Below are 20,000 nucleotides of genomic sequence, written 5' to 3' on the forward strand. Positions count from 1 at the left end.
TGTGTGTGTGTGTGTGTGTGTGTGTGTGTGTGCGTGTGCGTGTGTGTGTGTCAGGGCGTCGGACAACGTGACCAGGAATATTACATTTTTCCGGGCCATTTGAGATATTTACCGGACCCATAATGCATTGGGTGCTCAGAATGACACCAATCCATCTAGATGATGGTAATACATTTTAACAGAACAGGAACCAGCTACTAAAACATCATTTTCAAACATAGGCTGATGTCATAAGTTCACAGGAGAGCCACGTGTGCGTAAAACATGTTGATATATTTTTAAAAAAATCAAAATGCCTTTTTTTGGGCAGAAACTTTCATGTGCCTTAATAACAAACGTGTATACAGTAAATATGAATAACATTGAAAAAAAAATGTATAGTGGAGCTGCATAAGTGTTGTGGAATTAATTCAAATCAAATCCAATTTATTTATATAGCCCTTCGTACATCAGCTGATATCTCAAAGTGCTGTACAGAAACCCAGCCTAAAACCCCAAACAGCAAGCAATGCAGGTGTAGACGCACGGTGGCTAGGAAAAAACTCCCTAGAAAGGCCAAAACCTAGGAAGAAACCTAGAGAGGAACCAGGCTATGTGGGGTGGCCAGTCCTCTTCTGGCTGTGCCGGGTGGAGATTATAACAGAACATGGCCAAGATGTTCAAATGTCCATAAATGACCAGCATGGTCGAATAATAATAAGGCAGAACAGTTTAAACTGGAGCAGCAGCACAGTCAGGTGGACTGGAGACAGCAAGGAGTCATCATGTCATGTAGTCCTGGGGCACGGTCCTAGGGCTCAGGTCCTCCGAGAGAGAGAAAGAAAGAGAGAATTAGAGAGAGCATATGTGGGGTGGCCAGTCCTCTTCTTGCTGTGCCGGGTGGAGATTATAACAGAACGTGGCCAAGATGTTCAAATGTTCATAAATGACCAGCATGGTCGAATAATAGTAATGCAGAACAGTTGAAAGTGGAGCAGCAGCATGGCCAGGTGGACTGGGGACAGCAAGGAGTCATCATGTCAGGTAGTCCTGGGGCATGGTCCTAAGGCTCAGGTCCTCCGAGAGAGAGAAAGAAAGAAGGAGAGAATTATAGAACGCATACTTAGATTCACACAGGACACCGAATAGGACAGGAGAAGTACTCCAGATATAACAAACTGACCCTAGCCCCCGACACAAACTACTACAGCATAAATACTGGAGGCTGAGACAGGAGGGGTCAGGAGACACTGTGGCCCCATCCGAGGACACCCCCGGACAGGGCCAAACAGCAAGGATATAACCCCACCCACTTTGCCAAAGCACAGCCCCCACACCACTAGAGGAATATCAACCACCAACTTACCGTCCTGAGACAAGGCTGAGTATAGCCCACAAAGATCTCCGCCACGGCACAACCCAAGGGGGGGTGCCAACCCAGACAGGATGACCACAACAGTGAATCAACCCACTCAGGTGACGCACCCCCTCCAGGGACGGCATGAGAGAGCCCCAGTAAGCCAGTGACTCAGCCCCTGTGATAGGGTTAGAGGCAGAGAATCCCAGTGGAAAGAGGGGAACCGGCCAGGCAGAGACAGCAAGGGCGGTTCGTTGCTCCAGAGCCTTTCCGTTCACCTTCCCACTCCTGGGCCAGACTACACTCAATCATATGACCCACTGAAGAGATGAGTCTTCAGTAAAGACTTAAAGGTTGAGACCGAGTTTGCGTCTCTAACATGGGTAGGCAGACCGTTCCATAAAAATGGAGCTCTATAGGAGAAAGCCCTGCCTCCAGCTGTTTGCTTAGAAATTATAGGGACAATTAGGAGGCCTGCGTCTTGTGACCGTAGCGTACGTGTAGGTATGTACGGCAGGACCAAATCAGAGAGATAGGTAGGAGCAAGCCCATGTAATGCTTTGTAGGTTAGCAGTAAAACCTTGAAATCAGCACTTGCTTTGACAGGAAGCCAGTGTAGAGAGGCTAGCACCAGAGTAATATGATCAAATTTTTTGGTTCTAGTCAGGATTCTAGCAGCCGTATTTAGCACTAACTGAAGTTTATTTAGTGCTTTATCCGGGTAGCCGGAAAGTAGAGCATTGCAGTTGTCTAACCTAGAAGTGACAAAAGCATGGATTAATTTCTCTGCATCATTTTTGGACAGAAAGTTTCTGATTTTTGCAATATTACGTAGCTGGAAAAAAGCTGTCCTCAAAATGGTCTTGATATGTTCTTCAAAAGAGAGATCAGGGTCCAGAGTAACGCCGAGGTCCTTCACAGTTTTATTTGAGACGACTGTACAACCATTAAGATTAATTGTCAGATTCAACAGAAGATCTCTTTGTTTCTTGGGACCTAGAACAAGCATCTCTCTCTTTAATTGAAATGTACAGCTGTGTGTCATCCGCATAGCAGTGAAAGTTAACATTATGTTCTTTCGAATAACATCCCCGAGAGGTAAAATATATAGTGAAAATAATAGTGGTCCTAAAACGGAACCTTGAGGAACACCGAAATTTACAGTTGATTTGTCAGAGGACAAACCATTCACAGAGACAAACTGATATCTTTCCGACAGATAAGATCTAAACCAGGCCAATTAGAGTATGAAAGAAAAAAAGAGATGGAGGAAACACCTGTCTCCGGATTACATCTTCAAACTAAGGGCACCCGTGGTATGGCATTCCTGACAGGGAGACACGTCCATCATCCATGATGATGTATACAGGTAAGATAGTATAGCATTACCTAGCTACATTTTCAGTTATTACACATTTCTAATTTTGACAATAAATGGTTTCATTAGCAAGCTAGCTAATGTTACCCTTCTGACTTGTTAGCTAACATTACGTGACGTGTGTGATCTTACACTTTGTTTACCTAGCTAGGTACATTGTTTAAAGTTAGCTGGCTGGCTCCCTAGCTGAGGTTATTATTTGTATTCCAGAGCCCTTTACTTTTCTAGTTAGAGTCTAATGTTAGCTAGCTAACATTGAACCTGAATGGTTAGCTCCTGGCATTGTTGGAACTGTGTTCATTGTTGTTTAACTAGCAAACGTTAGCTGACTGGATCGTTAGCTAACGCTTCGTGACGTGTGATCTTACACTTTGTTTACCTAGCTAGGGTCATTTTTTACCATGTTAGCTAGCTACAGTGGCTTGCAAAAGTATTCACTCCCCTTGGCATTTTTCCCATTTTGTTGCCATACAAACTGAAATTAAAATAGATTTTTTGGGGGGGTTTGAATAATTTTATTTACACAACATGCCTACCACTTTGAAGATGCAAAATATGTTTTATTGTGAAACAAACAAGAAAAGACTTGAACGTGCATAACTATTCACCCCCCCCCCCCCAAAGTCGATACTTTGTAGAGCCACCTTTTGCAATTCAGCTGCAAGTCTCTTTGGGTATGTCTCTATAAGCTTGACACATATAGCCACTGGGATTTTTCCCCATTCTTCAAGCAAAACTGCTCCAGCTCCTTCAAGTTGGATGGGTTCCGCTAATGTGTACCTTAATCTTTAAATCATACCACAGATTCTCAATTGGATTGAGGACTGGCCTTTGACCAAGCCATTCCAAGACATTTAAATGTTCTCCCTTAAACCAGGGTCATTGTCCTGCTGGAAGGTGAACCTCCGTCCCAGTCTCAAATCTCTGGAAGACTGGAAGAGGTTTCCCTCAAGAATGCCCCTGTATTTAGCGCCATCCATCATTCTTTCAATTCTGACCAGTTTCCCAGTCCCTGCCAATAAAAAACATCCCCACAACATGATGCTGCCACTACCATGCTTCACTGTGGGGATGATGTTCTCAGGGTGATGTGAGGTGTTGGCTTTGCGCCAGACATAGCGTTTTCCTTGATGGCCAAAAAGCTACATTTTAGTCTCATCTGACCAGAGTACCTTCTTCCATATGTTTGGGGAGTCTTCCACATGCCTTTTGGCGAAACACCAAACATGTTTGCTTATTTTTTTTTCTTTAAGCAACAGCATTTTTCTGGCCTCTCTTCTGGAAAGCCCAGCTCTGAGGAGTATATGTCTTAAAGTGGTCCTATGGACAGATACTCCAATCTCCGCTGTGGAGCTTTGCAGCTCCTTCAGGGTTATCTTTGGTCTCTTTGTTGCCTCTCTGATTAATACCCTCCTAGCCTGGTCTGTGAGTTTTGATGAGCGGCCCTCTCTTGCAGGTTTGTTGTGGTGCCATATTGTTTCCATTTTTTAATAATGGATTTAATGATGCTCCGTGGGATTTTCAAAGTTTCTGATATTTTTTATAACCCAACCCTGATCTGTACTTCTCCACAACTTTGTCCCTGACCTGTTTGGAGAGCTTCTTGGTCTTCATGGTGCCGCTTGCTTGGTGGTGCCCTTTCCTTAGCAGACTCTGGGGCCTTTCAGAACAGGTGTGTATATACTGAGATCATGTGACACTTAGATTGCACAAAGGTGGACTTTATTTAACTAATTATATGACTTCTGAAGGTAATTAGTTGCACCAGATCTTATTTAGGGACTTCATAGCAAAGGGTGTGAATACATACACAGAGGGGGTGAATACATACACAGAGGGGGTGAATACATACGCAGAGGGGGTGAATACATACACAGAGGGGGTGAATACATACACAGAGGGGGTGAATACATACACAGAGGGGGTGAATACATACACAGAGGGGGTGAATACATACACAGAGGGGGTGAATACATACACAGAGGGGGTGAATACATACACAGAGGGGGTGAATACATACACAGAGGGGGTGAATACATATGCACAAACTACTTTTCCGTGATTAAAAATAAAGTAAAAAATTGAAAATTGAAAGTTGTTTTTCTTCATTTCACTTCACCAATTTGGACAATTCTGTGTATGTTCGTTAAATGAAATCCAAATAAAAATCTATTTAAATTACAGTAATGCAATAAAATAGCGGGGGGAAAAGCCAAGGGGGATGAATGCTTTTACATGTCTTAAAACCTGTTATGGATGCTGCGAATTTTCGCAGCTTTTTGTTAAAAATCGCGCAACATTTCAAAGTCCTGCTACTCATGCCAGGAATATAGTATATGCAAATGATAAGTATGTGTGTATAGAAAACACTCTGAAGTCTCTAAAACTGGTTAAATCGTGTCTGTGGCTATAATATAACGTGTTTAGGAGTAAAAATCCCTCGAAAAACTGTTCTTCAAAAACACAAAAAATATATTAATCGGCCAGTCAATGTTTAAGGCAAATAAATGAAGATGCCCTGTAAACGCATACAGCTTCCACACGATGTCGCCATTAAGTAAGCTGGCATTTCCAGCCTACTTAATCCTTGGTTGTATGACGTTTTGGCCTTTCCTGTTTTAGTCTCTCCACAGGATGTTGTGAAAATGTAAAACATGGACGCTGATTTCAAGAATACAGATCGCCCCGTGATGAATTGTATAGATTATTAACGTTTATTAATACCTAAAGTTGGTTTAAAAAAGTAGTTTGAAGTGATTTGTAAAAGTTTATAGGCAACTTTTGTAATTTTAAAAAGTGACGTTGCGTCTTGTAAAATGGAATATTCCTGGATCAGACCGGTCTAAGGAAAACAACATTTTGGCTATACAATGACGGATTTAATCGGGAAAAAGACCCAATTGTGATGTTTATGGGATATATAGGAGTGCCAAGAAAGAAGCTCATCAAAGGTAATGAATGTTTTATATTTTATTTCTGCGTTTTGGGTAGCGCCGGCTACCGCAAAATCTGTTGTTTTAGATGACGTTCCAGTATTTTGGGGGTGCATGCTATCAGATAATAGCTTCTCATGCTTTCGCCGAAAAGCATTTGACAAATCTGACTTGGTGGCTAGATTCACAATGAGTGTAGCTTTAATTCAGTACCTTGCATGTGTGTTTTAATGAAAGTTTTGAGTTTTATCAAAAACTATAGGTGGCGCTCTTGAAAATTTCCGCTGATTTGATCCCGACAGCGGAACCAAATCCCTAATTAAGCAAAAGTGTACTGTTATCTAGCTAAGTAACGCTCTGTCGCGGATGTTATTATTTGTGTGTTATTTGTGCCCTGTTCAATATGGCCGGTGTCAGTAAATGCAAAAACGCGTAATCTAATTGTTGCCAGCAGAGCTGTTTTCATGTTATCCAGAGGTAAACAAATCATTGGCCAGAACGTCAAGTTCGCGCTCCGGGAATGAAACGAGATGGGTGTGGCTAAAGCTTAAGAGGGTGTGAACGATGCTTAAACATCTCATATTAACCTAGATGAAGCAACATCTCAGGGTAATTAAAGGTAAATACCCAGATAGCCTACCCAGGTAGCATTAATCATTGGCATTGATTAATTAATTAAATTTGCTTTTGAAAATTAATTCACGTCCAACTTCCACATTACTGTTACAGTACGGATTTGTCAACATCTATAAATCGATTAAACTTTTCTTGCAGCTTCCGATGAATTCCAAACCCAAACTTTAAAAAAAAGTAGGAACATTTTTCCTCTCAATTTTTCTAATAATGTACAAGCTATCAAAAGAGGTGGTCACCCCTCCTCCACTAATTAGTGAACCTCCACCCATAAAGGGATTGATCTCTGACCTCAGCAGCGATACCAAACCTAATTATGTCATTAGCGAACACAGGCTTTGTGACGGTTCTCCCCACTTTTGTACGGATGTATCGCCATAAAAATGTGACATTGGTCCAATACCACAGTGCACAGCTGAAGCACGTGCCAGACATGGCTAACATGAGGGGACAGGTGGAGAGAACTGAGCAACTATTGACAAAAGCAGGAAATTAAAACATTCTGCTAGTCGAGGAACTGCGTGTGAAATCTGAACAATTAAAAGTAATTGCAAGTACTTATGATGATGAACGAGCACAAACTCTTCAACAAAATCGTTGTCTCCAGGAACAACTCGATTTAGCCAAAACTAAATCCGATGTTGTCCTCTCCAAACTAGATAAATCTGTTGAGTTATCTACAAACAGGAGTGCGCTATTTAATAACATGCAGGCAGTTTTGTTGAACGTTAATCAGAGTAACACGGTTCTACTCAAAATTCTGCAGATCAAAGACAATCAATTGATGAACACAACGACTCAGTTGGATGACAAATCAGCAAAACTCATTTGAAGCCAAATGATGGATGAGAGAACTCGGGTGATGAAGATGGATATCTTGATTTTTAACCAAGCGGAAGAAATCTCATCACTGAATCTTTCACTTCGTACTCAAGACCTCTATCTACAAACCATGACAGATAAGTTTGAGACCGAAAGGAGCAAGTGCGACACTCACGTGTCCAAACTCAGTACTCTAAGCGCTCAAGTGGACTCTGCAATGCAGCAGAATACCACCCTTAGGTACCATCTGGAGGAAATCCAGAATGGTCACACTCTTCAGCGTGACCACCCATCCAAGCAACCGAAGCCCTGTACTCAAAGGAGTGAAGACGATAGGTTTCAGACATTGCCTCCATCATGTGTCCCTTAGTCTTCTCCTCTCTCCTCTCGGCCATTCGCCACTGAGTCATATGGAGCCTCTTGGCTAACAAAGCCAAAGCTTGGCTTCTCCTCTTGGCCTTTCGGCCCCATTTTCCCCACAGGATGAAGCCAACCCTCTCCGCCCGATTGACGCGGAATACCTTGATAAACTCATCAAGACCTTCCCCACCTTAGACCCCGTTCCAGGTCAGCCAAACGATACTGAGACGTTCCTAGCTGACATAGAGGACGTGTTGGATGGCAACCCGAACGCTACGGTTTCTGACAGGGTTTACCTGTTGAAGCGAACGTCGAATAGACACGTGACCAGGTTCATTCGACTACAACAGCAACACGTGCTAAATGACTACGCTAAACTTGCCACAGCTTTGAAATAATAATTCAGTGGTTCTGCGACTCGCAAACACGATAGCTCACTGGCTAACACCGTCAAACAAGCTCGGAACGAACACCCACAAGCTTACTACCATAGGCTTCGTTCAGCTTACTTTGGCCTACTCACTGAAACAGGCATGGAAGACCTGTTACCATTTAAACAAAGGTTCCTATCGAACATGTATCCCACCTTCATTAGCTATTTGGGCCCTGCAGCCCACGTTGGCTTGCCTATCTTACAACTCAGAGAGCTTGCAAGCACAGCTTTTGAGGCATCAAAAGTTTACAACGCTAAGATCTCGGACCAGTCAGTTTTGAAGTTTGACCAGGAGCTCTCACTCCAGTTGGAGGGTGCATTATCAGGTATTGGAGCGATGAGAGATGACGCACAACAACAGTTTCTACCACGAAACCATGATTCCAATAACCTCCGCGGTCGAAATAAGTGTAAAGCACGTCGCCATCAAAACGAGTACCGCTACAATCGACCTGTTCACTACGTTCCTACACCCAAGTCACACAAAGTGTCAGAGCACAAGGGTAACAAAGGGTTGAAGGACGATCAAAACGTAGACCCAGAAGTTCCACTACGTGAAGAACTAAAGCGAGAAACATTTGAGAAAAGGGTAAAGATAATTCACAAGGACTAGACGGGGAATTACCGGACACCAGGTCCACAGGAATTAATGCCCGTAGCAAGGACAAGACGGGGAATTACCGGACACCAGATCCGCAGGAATTAACACCCATAGCAAGGACTAGACGGGGAATTACCGGACACCAGGTCCGCAGGAATTAACACCCATAGCAAGGACTAGACGGGGAATTACCGGACACCAGGTCCGCAGGAATTAACACCCATAGCAAGGACTAGAAGAGGAATTACCGGACACCAGGTCCGCAGGAATTAACACCCATAGCAAGGACAAGACGGGGAATTAGCGGACACCAGGTCCGCAGGAATTAACACCCATAGCAAGGACTAGTCGGGGAATTACCGGACACAGGGTCCACAGGAATTAACACCCATAGCAAGGACGTTAAAGTTCTAATCTCTCCCACTCTCATTTAAGACCTTATCCAGGGCCCACTTGATCAAGAAACAAACCCACGCGCTTTGTCTATAGACTCTGATGCAAAGGTTGCAAAGAAAAAGGTCAAAGCCCTCTCAAAATCATAAAAGTCGATCTGCTTCCACCTTGAACAGAATTGACACATCACGTCATTGCGAACGACCACTCCACTTTGTGGGGAATATGTCCACAAAACACGAATCGAAACGGCCATACCTGGAAACAGTCCTGGAGAACTGCTAAACTTGCTAAACTTGAGCTATTTGGAGAACTGCTGGACTTGCTAAACTTGCGCTATTTGATTCGGGTGCGACAATATCACTCATCTCTCAAACATTGTTTGATGATCTAAAAAGGGCTTTGAAGCCAACTAAACGTTGGTTAAAAGTGGAACTATGCGACACTACACTTCGAGGGGTCACTCAGACTACCTCACCTCTCACATTGAGAGTCATTCTGAAACTGCACTTCCAGGACGTATTGCTCCTTCACCATGTGTATGTTACCAGCCTAGAATCTGTACCCCTGCTACTTGGAGCAGACTTGATGGATCGGTTACTCCCATTGATGGATTGGAAAACCAACCAGGTATGGTCACAGGCTACAGTGCCTTCTCCACCGACCACACTGTCCTCCCCTATCACTAGCTGCAACGCAGTCATTTACGAGGGGCATCTGTTGAAAGCACCCCTTGGGAAAAAGACGTTTAGAAAACACTTGGTGCAGAATCCGATCCCAGGAGATATTACGAAATCTCGACACATTCCATCAGCCAACCTGATTGAAAATTCTTGTCATGATTTCGAGCCAGCTGTCTCTGTGAATGAGCAACTCCTTGCAGTCGTGCAATACGGTAGTTGAGATGAACTTCTCTTGCCCTTCGGACACTTCCGCAAACACTGCGGCCGTCTCAGCAAGAAAAACATTGATACGCAGAGTATACTCTGCTTCCGATGACACACCTTCCGCTTTGTGGGGGCCTGTCAAACCTTACAATGACACTAATGGCGTCAGTCCAGCAACTGACCCGATGACTCCCACTGGTGAAACACTTTGCGATATCACAGACCGATATCCTCGTCTCAGTTCGCAGGTACTGAAGAGATTGCCACACGCGGACGCGGTGGTGACTGACAGACCTCGACAGCCGCTGAGGGTGTTGAAGCACAAACACCAGGAGATTTGGTTGAAAGGTTACAGCCACTCTCATAATAACGCGCCCACTGACAACTCATACATAGGGTCCGAACTTTTTGTTTGCGCCTTGGATACCAACACCACCCGATGGTGGGGGGGTCCGGAGACACAAAGGGGGGGAATAGTAGCCCAGACCCATGATGAGCCTCATCGAGGCCGGTGGGGGGGTCGAGACTACGGACAACACCGTACGAGGCCACCAGAGCATAAATCAAATCTAGTTATAAACTCCCCTTTGAGAACAGTGGGGAACAGACAGGCCCCTAGACAGGGATTATCTTAGAACACATCTAAGATAGTACTGAGGTGTACCACACTGAGGTGTACCACACTGAGGTGTACCACACTGGTCGTTAAGGAAGTCCAATCCACCTCCAAAACAAATGGCTACAATAATCCTTCCTTGCCATGTGTAGTAGTCACTACAAGACAACTAGTAAAATGCTCTAATCGTGTATTCCTGTAGGATAACACTTCAGAATAAATCGGTAGGACAACTGGACCCCTTGAGTACCAGTACCAATACCACAGTCAGTCCAGCAACACACAGTAAGAGGATTAGTAACCTCACGAGTTAAATTGCTATTGATAAATAGCAACATAGGAGTCACTCAGAGTGCAACACCGGGAAGGGAATCTCCATTGCACTCTTCCAATGGTTAACACACATGCCACTAATAAATAGAACCCTCCATTCAGGACGAAAGTTATTAGAAGTCATGAACCACGATCACACCACGTACGACTGGTCTAATACTTAGAGTACTTCCATCATGAGGTTAGCTCCTCCGTGGATAACATAGCTATGAAGTAGACTTCTTCATACCTACCGCCACTACAACAGTGGAAGACAGTCACTGGTAGTAAAACCACTACAGACTCTCTCGACACCAATTCTGACTGACCTCCAGGCATTGACTTGAAAATTAAGTTGTAATCTGCCAGAATACTTGGTTTCCTTCCCTTGACATGTGTGCTTGTGTAAGTATAACCTCACATGCACAACGGAACATCCAATTAGGATTTATGCTAGGATCACATAAGGGTCTGAGCATAATACCAGCCTGAGTAAAGTTGAACATTTACTTTGAGGCCTTTCACTCTACAGCTACAGCACTCACCAGTTTTCTTCCCAGAAGGCCATAGGTCATCCCTGTAGACTGCCCAAAACTTGTGCCTCACAGCTGTCGACTTATCATATAGTTATCAACTTGGGATAGTACCCTAAGCAACACCCCGCAAATTAGGAAAGCCCTAGATATGACATTAGACAATGCCATGATAGGGTCATTTTGCCAAGACCATGGACGTATATAGAATACAGTCCAATTAGATGATATATATATATATATATGCCACCTTTTGTTTATATATATATATGAAACCTTTTGTTTCATTTTCTTCGGCACATAGAAAGTGATAGAGCCATAAACAACGTCCACACACCATCAGTTAGTGCCACAATGCCGCTCATTTGGGAGGAAATGTCATGATATATTTCATGAGTGTGTTGTTAGCATCTGCCTAAGTTACTGCCCAGATCTTCCAGTCTGGACGACCAGACGACGGGTCCCGAACGGCGATCTCAATCTGGACATCCGCTGCCCAGCCATGGAGCGGACTTCTTCCTTTGCATACACCCTACCCGGGTCGACCACCAGATGGGGACCACATCGGTCATCCACAACCAGGACAACCCATGGTAATTTTTATGTTGGTTTGCAACATGCAGGTTAATCGCAAGATTGAATCCAACATGGGGGGGACTGTCATGACGTTGGCCTGGGGGTAGGTTTATGACAGTCATAAATACCTCTTCCTTCCCCCCTTTTCTCTGCTCTAACCTACTGAGGTTACATTTAAAAAAAAAAAATGGTTAACATAGAGATTCTGGGAACATCAGAAGGTGGGGGGAAATGAACTATATTCTGGTAATCCGACCAATTGAACATATGCGGTGGTACTTAATGAATATGATGTCAGTTCGGTTGTCATCGGAGACATTCTCATCAATGATAAGATGACATAAACTCTACAGTGGATAGTCTACACATCAGAGTTATCGGATTCACATGGAATTGTTGATGTCATGTTTTGTCTTATATTGTCTTGTCATTTTGCTTTTTCCTTCTGTTCGTTTTCCCCCTGCTGGTCTTTTTAGGTTCGTTCCCTTTTTTTCTCTCTCCCTCCCTCTCTCTCTTCTCTCTATCGTTCCGTTCCTGCTCCCAGCTGTTCCTATTCCCCTAATCAATCATTTAGTCTTTCCACACCTGTTCCCTATCTTTTCCCCTGATTAGAGTCCCTATTTCTCCCCTTGTTTTCCGTTTCTGTCCTGTCGGATCCTTGTATATTGTTCACCGTGCTGTGTCTTTGTATCGCCCTGTCGTGTCGTGTTTCCCTCAGATGCTGCGTGGTGAGCAGGTGTCTGAGTCTGCTACGGTCAAGTGCCTTCCCGAGGCAACCTACAGTTTATGATCGAGTCTCCAGTCTGTTCTCGTCATTACGAGTGGAATTGTTTTTTATGCTTTATTTACCGCTCCGATTTGTCTAGGAGTATTGCAGATTTCCTTTACTGGATTAAAGACTCTGTTTTCGCCAAGTCGCTTTTGGGTCCTCATTCACCTGCATAACAGAAGGATCCGACCAAAGAATGGACCCAGCGACTACAGGCGCTCGTAACACTGCCGTCGAGATCCAAGGAGCCATGCTCGGCAGACACGAGCAGGAATTGTCTGCTGCTCGTCATGCCGTGGAGAACCTGGCCGCTCAGGTTTCCGACCTCTCTGGACAGTTCCAGAGTCTTCGTCTCGTGCCACCTGTTACTTCCTGGTCTGCCGAGCCTCCGGAACCTAGGGTTAATAACCCACCTTGTTACTCCGGGCAGCCCACGGAGTGCCGCTCCTTTCTCACCCAGTGTGATATTGTGTTCTCTCTCCAACCCAACACATACTCTAGAGAGAGAGCTTGGGTTGCTTACGTCATATCACTCCTTACTGGCCGGGCTCGAGAGTGGGGCACAGCTATCTGGGAGGCAAGGGCTGATTGTTCTAACAATTACCAGAACTTTAAAGAGGAGATGATTCGGGTTTTTGACCGTTCAGTTTTTGGTAGGGAGGCTTCTAGGGCCCTGGCTTCCCTATGCCAAGGTGATCGATCCATAACGGATTACTCTATAGAGTTTCGCACTCTTGCTGCCTCTAGTGACTGGAACGAGCCGACGCTGCTCGCTCGATTTCTGGAGGGACTCCACGCAGTGGTTAAAGATGAGATTCTCTCCCGGGAGGTTCCTTCCAGTGTGGACTCTTTGATTGCTCTCGCCATCCGCATAGAACGACGGGTAGATCTTCGTCACCAAGCTCGTGGAAGAGAGCTCGCGTCAACGGTGTTTCCCTGCTCCGCATCGCAACCATCTCCCTCCTCTGGCTCAGAGACTGAGCCCATGCAGCTGGGAGGTATTCGCATCTCGACTAAGGAGAGGGAATGGAGGATCACCAACCGCCTGTGCCTCTATTGCGGACTTGCTGGACATTTTGTCAATTCATGTCCAGTAAAAGCCAGAGCTCATCAGTAAGCGGAGGGCTACTGGTGAGCGCTACTACTCAGGTCTCTCCATCTAGATCCTGTACTACTATGTCGGTCCATCTACGCTGGACCGGTTCGGGTGCTACATGCAGTGCCTTGATAGACTCTGGGGCTGAGGGTTGTTTCATGGACGAAGCATGGGCTCGGAAGCATGACATTCCTTTCAGACAGTTAGACAAGCCTACGCCCATGTTCGCCTTAGATGGTAGTCATCTTCCCAGTATCAGATTTGAGACACTACCGTTAACCCTCACAGTATCTGGTAACCACAGTGAGACTATTTCTTTTTTGATTTTTCGTTCACCTTTTACACCTGTTGTTTTGGGTCATCCCTGGCTAGTATGTCATAATCCTTCTATTAATTGGTCTAGTAATTCTATCCTATCCTGGAACGTTTCTTGTCATGTGAAGTGTTTAATGTCTGCCATCTCTCCCGTTTCTTCTGTCCCCACTTCTCAGGAGGAACCTGGCGATTTGACAGGAGTGCCGGAGGAATATCATGATCTGCGCACGGTCTTCAGTCGGTCCCGAGCCAACTCCCTTCCTCCTCACCGGTCGTATGATTGTAGTATTGATCTCCTTCCGGGGACCACTCCTCCTCGGGGTAGACTATACTCTCTGTCGGCTCCCGAACGTAAGGCTCTCGAGGATTATTTGTCTGTGTCTCTTGACGCCGGTACCATAGTGCCTTCTTCCTCTCCGGCCGGGGCGGGGTTTTTTTTTTTGTTAAGAAAAAGGACGGTACTCTGCGCCCCTGCGTGGATTATCGAGGGCTGAATGACATAACGGTTAAGAATCGTTATCCGCTTCCCCTTATGTCATCAGCCTTCGAGATTCTGCAGGGAGCCAGGGTGTGCTTTACTAAGTTGGACCTTCGTAACGCTTACCATCTCGTGCGCATCAGAGAGGGGGACGAGTGGAAAACGGCGTTTAACACTCCGTTAGGGCATTTTGAGTACCGGGTTCTGCCGTTTGGTCTCGCCAATGCGCCAGCTGTTTTTCAGGCATTAGTTAATGATGTTCTGAGAGACATGCTGAACATCTTTGTTTTTGTCTACCTTGACGATATCCTGATTTTTTCACCGTCACTCGAGATTCATGTTCAGCACGTTCGACGTGTTCTCCAGCGCCTTTTAGAGAATTGTCTCTACGTGAAGGCTGAGAAGTGCTCTTTTCATGTCTCCTCCGTTACTTTTCTCGGTTCCGTTATTTCCGCTGAAGGCATTCAGATGGATTCCGCTAAGGTCCAAGCTGTCAGTGAGTGGCCCGTTCCAAGGTCACGTGTCGAGTTGCAGCGCTTTCTAGGTTTCGCTAATTTCTATCGGCGTTTCATTTGTAATTTCGGTCAGGTTGCTGCCCCTCTCACAGCTCTTACTTCTGTCAAGACGTGTTTTAAGTGGTCCGGTTCCACCCAGGGAGCTTTTGATCTTCTAAAAGAACGTTTTACGTCCGCTCCTATCCTCGTTACTCCTGACGTCACTAGACAATTCATTGTCGAGGTTGACGCTTCAGAGGTAGGCGTGGGAGCCATTCTATCCCAGCGCTTCCAGTCTGACGATAAGGTTCATCCTTGCGCTTATTTTTCTCATCGCCTGTCGCCATCTGAACGCAACTATGATGTGGGTAACCGCGAACTGCTCGCCATCCGCTTAGCTCTAGGCGAATGGCGACAGTGGTTGGAGGGGGCGACCGTTCCTTTTGTCGTTTGGACAGACCATAAGAAACTTGAGTACATCCGTTCTGCCAAACGACTTAATGCTCGTCAAGCTCGTTGGGCGTTGTTTTTCGCTCGTTTCGAGTTTGTGATTTCTTACCGTCCGGGTAGCAAGAACACCAAGCCTGATGCCTTATCCCTTCTTTTTAGTTCTTCTGTGGCTTCTACTGATCCCGAGGGGATTCTTCCTTATGGGCGTGTTGTCGGGTTGACAGTCTGGGGAATTGAAAGACAGGTTAAGCAAGCACTCACGCACACTGCGTCGCCGCGCGCTTGTCCTAGTAACCTTCTTTTCGTTCCTGTTTCTACTCGTCTGGCTGTTCTTCAGTGGGCTCACTCTGCCAAGTTAGCTGGTCATCCCGGCGTTCGAGGCACTCTTGCTTCTATTCGCCAGCGCTTTTGGTGGCCGACTCAGGAGCGTGACACGCGCCGTTTCGTGGCTGCTTGTTCGGACTGCGCGCAGACTAAGTCAGGTAACTCTCCTCCTGCCGGTCGTCTCAGACCGCTTCCCATTCCTTCTCGACCATGGTCTCACATCGCCCTAGACTTCATTACCGGTCTGCCTTTGTCTGCGGGGAAGACTGTGATTCTTACGGTTGTCGATAGGTTCTCTAAGGCGGCACATTTCATTCCCCTCGCTAAACTTCCTTCCGCTAAGGAGACGGCACAAATCATCATCGAGAATGTGTTCAGAATTCATGGCCTCCCGTTAGACGGCGTTTCAGACAGAGGCCCGCAATTCACGTCACAGTTTTGGAGGGAGTTCTGTCGTTTGATTGGTGCGTCCGTCAGTCTCTCTTCCGGGTTTCATCCCCAGTCTAACGGTCAAGCAGAGAGGGCCAATCAGACGATTGGTCGCATACTACGCAGCCTTTCTTTCAGAAACCCTGCGTCTTGGGCAGAACAGCTCCCCTGGGCAGAATACGCTCACAACTCACTTCCTTCGTCTGCAACCGGGTTATCTCCGTTTCAGAGTAGTCTGGGTTACCAGCCTCCTCTGTTCTCATCCCAGCTTGCCGAGTCCAGCGTTCCCTCCGCTCAAGCGTTTGTCCAACGTTGTGAGCGCACCTGGAGGAGGGTGAGGTCTGCACTTTGCCGTTACAGGGCACAGACTGTGAGAGCCGCCAATAAACGTAGGATTAAGAATCCAAGGTATTGTTGCGGCCAGAGAGTGTGGCTTTCCACTCGCAACCTTCCTCTTACGACAGCTTCTCGTAAGTTGACTCCGCGGTTCATTGGTCCGTTCCGTGTCTCCCAGGTCGTCAATCCTGTCGCTGTGCGGCTGCTTCTTCCGCGACATCTTCGTCGCGTCCATCCTGTCTTCCATGTCTCCTGTGTCAAGCCCTTTCTTCGCACCCCGTTCGTCTTCCCTCCCCCCTCCCGTCCTTGTCGAGAGCGCACCTATTTACAAGGTACGTAGGATCATGGACATGCGTTCTCGGGGACGGGGTCACCAATACTTAGTGGATTGGGAGGGTTACGGTCCTGAGGAGAGGAGTTGGGTTCCGTCTCGGGACGTGCTGGACCGTTCACTGATTGATGATTTCCTCCGTTGCCGCCAGGATTCCTCCTCGAGTGCGCCAGGAGGCGCTCGGTGAGTGGGGGGGTACTGTCATGTTTTGTCTTATATTGTCTTGTCATTTTGCTTTTTCCTTCTGTTCGTTTTCCCCTGCTGGTCTTTTTAGGTTCGTTCCCTTTTTTCTCTCTCCCTCCCTCTCTCTCTTCTCTCTATCATTCCGTTCCTGCTCCCAGCTGTTCCTATTCCCCTAATCAATCATTTAGTCTTTCCACACCTGTTCCCTATCTTTTCCCCTGATTAGAGTCCCTATTTCTCCCCTTGTTTTCCGTTTCTGTCCTGTCGGATCCTTGTATATTGTTCACCGTGCTGTGTCTTTGTATCGCCCTGTCGTGTCGTGTTTCCCTCAGATGCTGCGTGGTGAGCAGGTGTCTGAGTCTGCTACGGTCAAGTGCCTTCCCGAGGCAACCTACAGTTTATGATCGAGTCTCCAGTCTGTTCTCGTCATTACGAGTGGAATTGTTTTTTATGCTTTATTTACCGCTCCGATTTGTCTAGGAGTATTGCAGATTTCCTTTACTGGATTAAAGACTCTGTTTTCGCCAAGTCGCTTTTGGGTCCTCATTCACCTGCATAACAGTTGATCAATTTAATTGTTTGAATATGAAATTATTTTTGATGGGATGGAATGTGATTTTAGCTTCTAAAATGTGAGATTTGGATTTTCATAAGATAGGGCTCTGCTCAATCAGTGGCCCTCTTCTGTGAAGGGACGAGGGCTATAAACTTTTCAAACACACCCTCCTTTTCCTTCCTAAATAATCCCTTGACGACTACACACGTCCTGTTCCGAGGACGTGAAGATGATGATCCTATGTCAGAATGGTTCAGATAAAACTACAGAACAACATCAGCGTGAGCTTTGGTTGCGAATGGTATGAACTTTGAACTCCTATTCACGACAGAAGTGTTGAGTTGAGTTAGCGACCGCAGCTGCAAACGCAGGTTAGGAAGGAATAGACAGAGTAACCCATCTACCACACAACGACGTTACTACAACTTATCCAAGTGACCGCCAGAGACATTCTTCAAAGGACAGAGGACTCGGTTTGGCAACACGGTCTTTCATCTACCACCAACCTACTGAAACGCAGCTCAGAGTAAATATTTATTGCATTTTCCTTTTCCAAATGGGCAGTAATTTAGAATGCATAAGATACTTTATTTACGATAGCACAGCTTCTCCCTGTGTTCCTCAGTCTTCCCACTCTTTCACTAAACCCAACCCCCGTTCTTTGTGTAACCAGCTGTCATATCTGCTCTGGATAAGATACTGTATTTACGACAGCTTCCCCTTTGCTCCTGTCTTCCTGGTCTTTCACTCAAACCCCGCCCCTCTTTCTTTGTGTAACAAGCTGTCATATCTGTTCTGCCCGCGAGGGACGTTTTTCTATGACATAGAGAATTATCCAGGTATAATTAATTCTTTGTGTATGTGAATTCTGTGTGATTAGTTATGTCTGACGATTATTTGAGTTGTATGTTTCTATGTTTTGTTTGGTCAGGGTGTGATATGAGTGGGCATTCTATGTTGCATGTCTAGTTAGTCTGTTTCTATGTGTTTTGGCCTGATATGGTTCTCAATCAGTGGCAGGTGTTTGTCGTTATCTCTGATTGGGAACCATATTTAGGTAGCCTGTTTTGTATTGTGGTTGGTGGGCTATTGTCTATGTTATGTTGCATGTTTGCACAGAGTTTCAATAGCGTCATGTTCGTCTTGTTAGTTAGTTTGTTTGTTTTGTTTAGTGTATTTCGTGTTTTTTCATCAATCGTTAAAGTATGCATTCACACCACTCTGCGCTTTGGTCTACTCAATACGACGATTGTGACAAGTTAGGTATTTAGTAAATAAATAATTAAACCCAATTTTGTATTGCTGATTCAAATTGTTAGCCAGGGTTCTTGCAGATAACCAAGAATTTACAACTTTCAGATGAGACTGAAGTAAGATGAAGATTAATGTTGACTGCTATGGATGTAAAATACTACTAGGTCTTTAAGAGTTTATTCGGAAGATAGCAGCTCTGTAAATATTATTTTGTGGTGCCCGACTCTCTAGTTAATTACATTTACATGATTAGCTCAATCAGTTGATATTAATTACGGATAAATTATTTTACAGAATAGCAGGTTTTATCAATTAATCCGCCAAAGACACGACAATAGCTACTGACCCTGGAACTGTCCCTGTATATAACTACTGACCCTGGAACTGTCCCTGTATATAACTACTGACCCTGGAACTGTCCCTGTATATAACTACTGACCCTGGAACTGTCCCTGTATATAACTACTGACCATGGAACTATCCCTGTATATAGCTACTGACCCTGTATATAGCTACTGACCCTGGAACTGTCCCTGTATATAACTACTGACCATGGAACTGTCCCTGTATATAGCTACTGTCCCTGTATATAGCTACTGACCCTGGAACTGTCCCTGTATATAGCTACTGTCCCTGTATATAACTACTGACCCTGTATATAACTACTGACCCTGTATATAGCTACTGACCCTGGAACTGTCCCTGTATATAGCTACTGACCCTGGAACTGTCCCTGTATATATCTACTGATCCTGGCACTGTCCCTGTATATAGCTACTGACCCTGGAACTGTCCCTGTATATAACTACTGAGCCTGGAACTGTCCCTGTATATAGCTACTGACCCTGGAACTGTCCCTGTATATAACTACTGACCCTGTATATAGCTACTGACCCTGTATATAGCTACTGACCCTATATATAGCTACTGACCCTGTATATAACTACTGACCCTGGAACTGTCCTTGTATATAACTACTGACCCTGGAACTGTCCCTGTATATAACTACTGACCCTGGAATTGTCCCTGTATATAACTACTGACCCTGGAACTGTCCTTGTATATAACTACTGACCCTGGAACTGTCCCTGTATATAACTACTGACCCTGGAACTGTCCCTGTATATAGCTACTGACCCTGGAACTGTCCCTGTATATAACTACTGACCCTG

The sequence above is a fragment of the Oncorhynchus gorbuscha genome, linkage group LG03, assembly GCF_021184085.1.
Source record: "Oncorhynchus gorbuscha isolate QuinsamMale2020 ecotype Even-year linkage group LG03, OgorEven_v1.0, whole genome shotgun sequence".
Taxonomy (NCBI): Eukaryota; Metazoa; Chordata; class Actinopteri; order Salmoniformes; family Salmonidae; genus Oncorhynchus; species Oncorhynchus gorbuscha.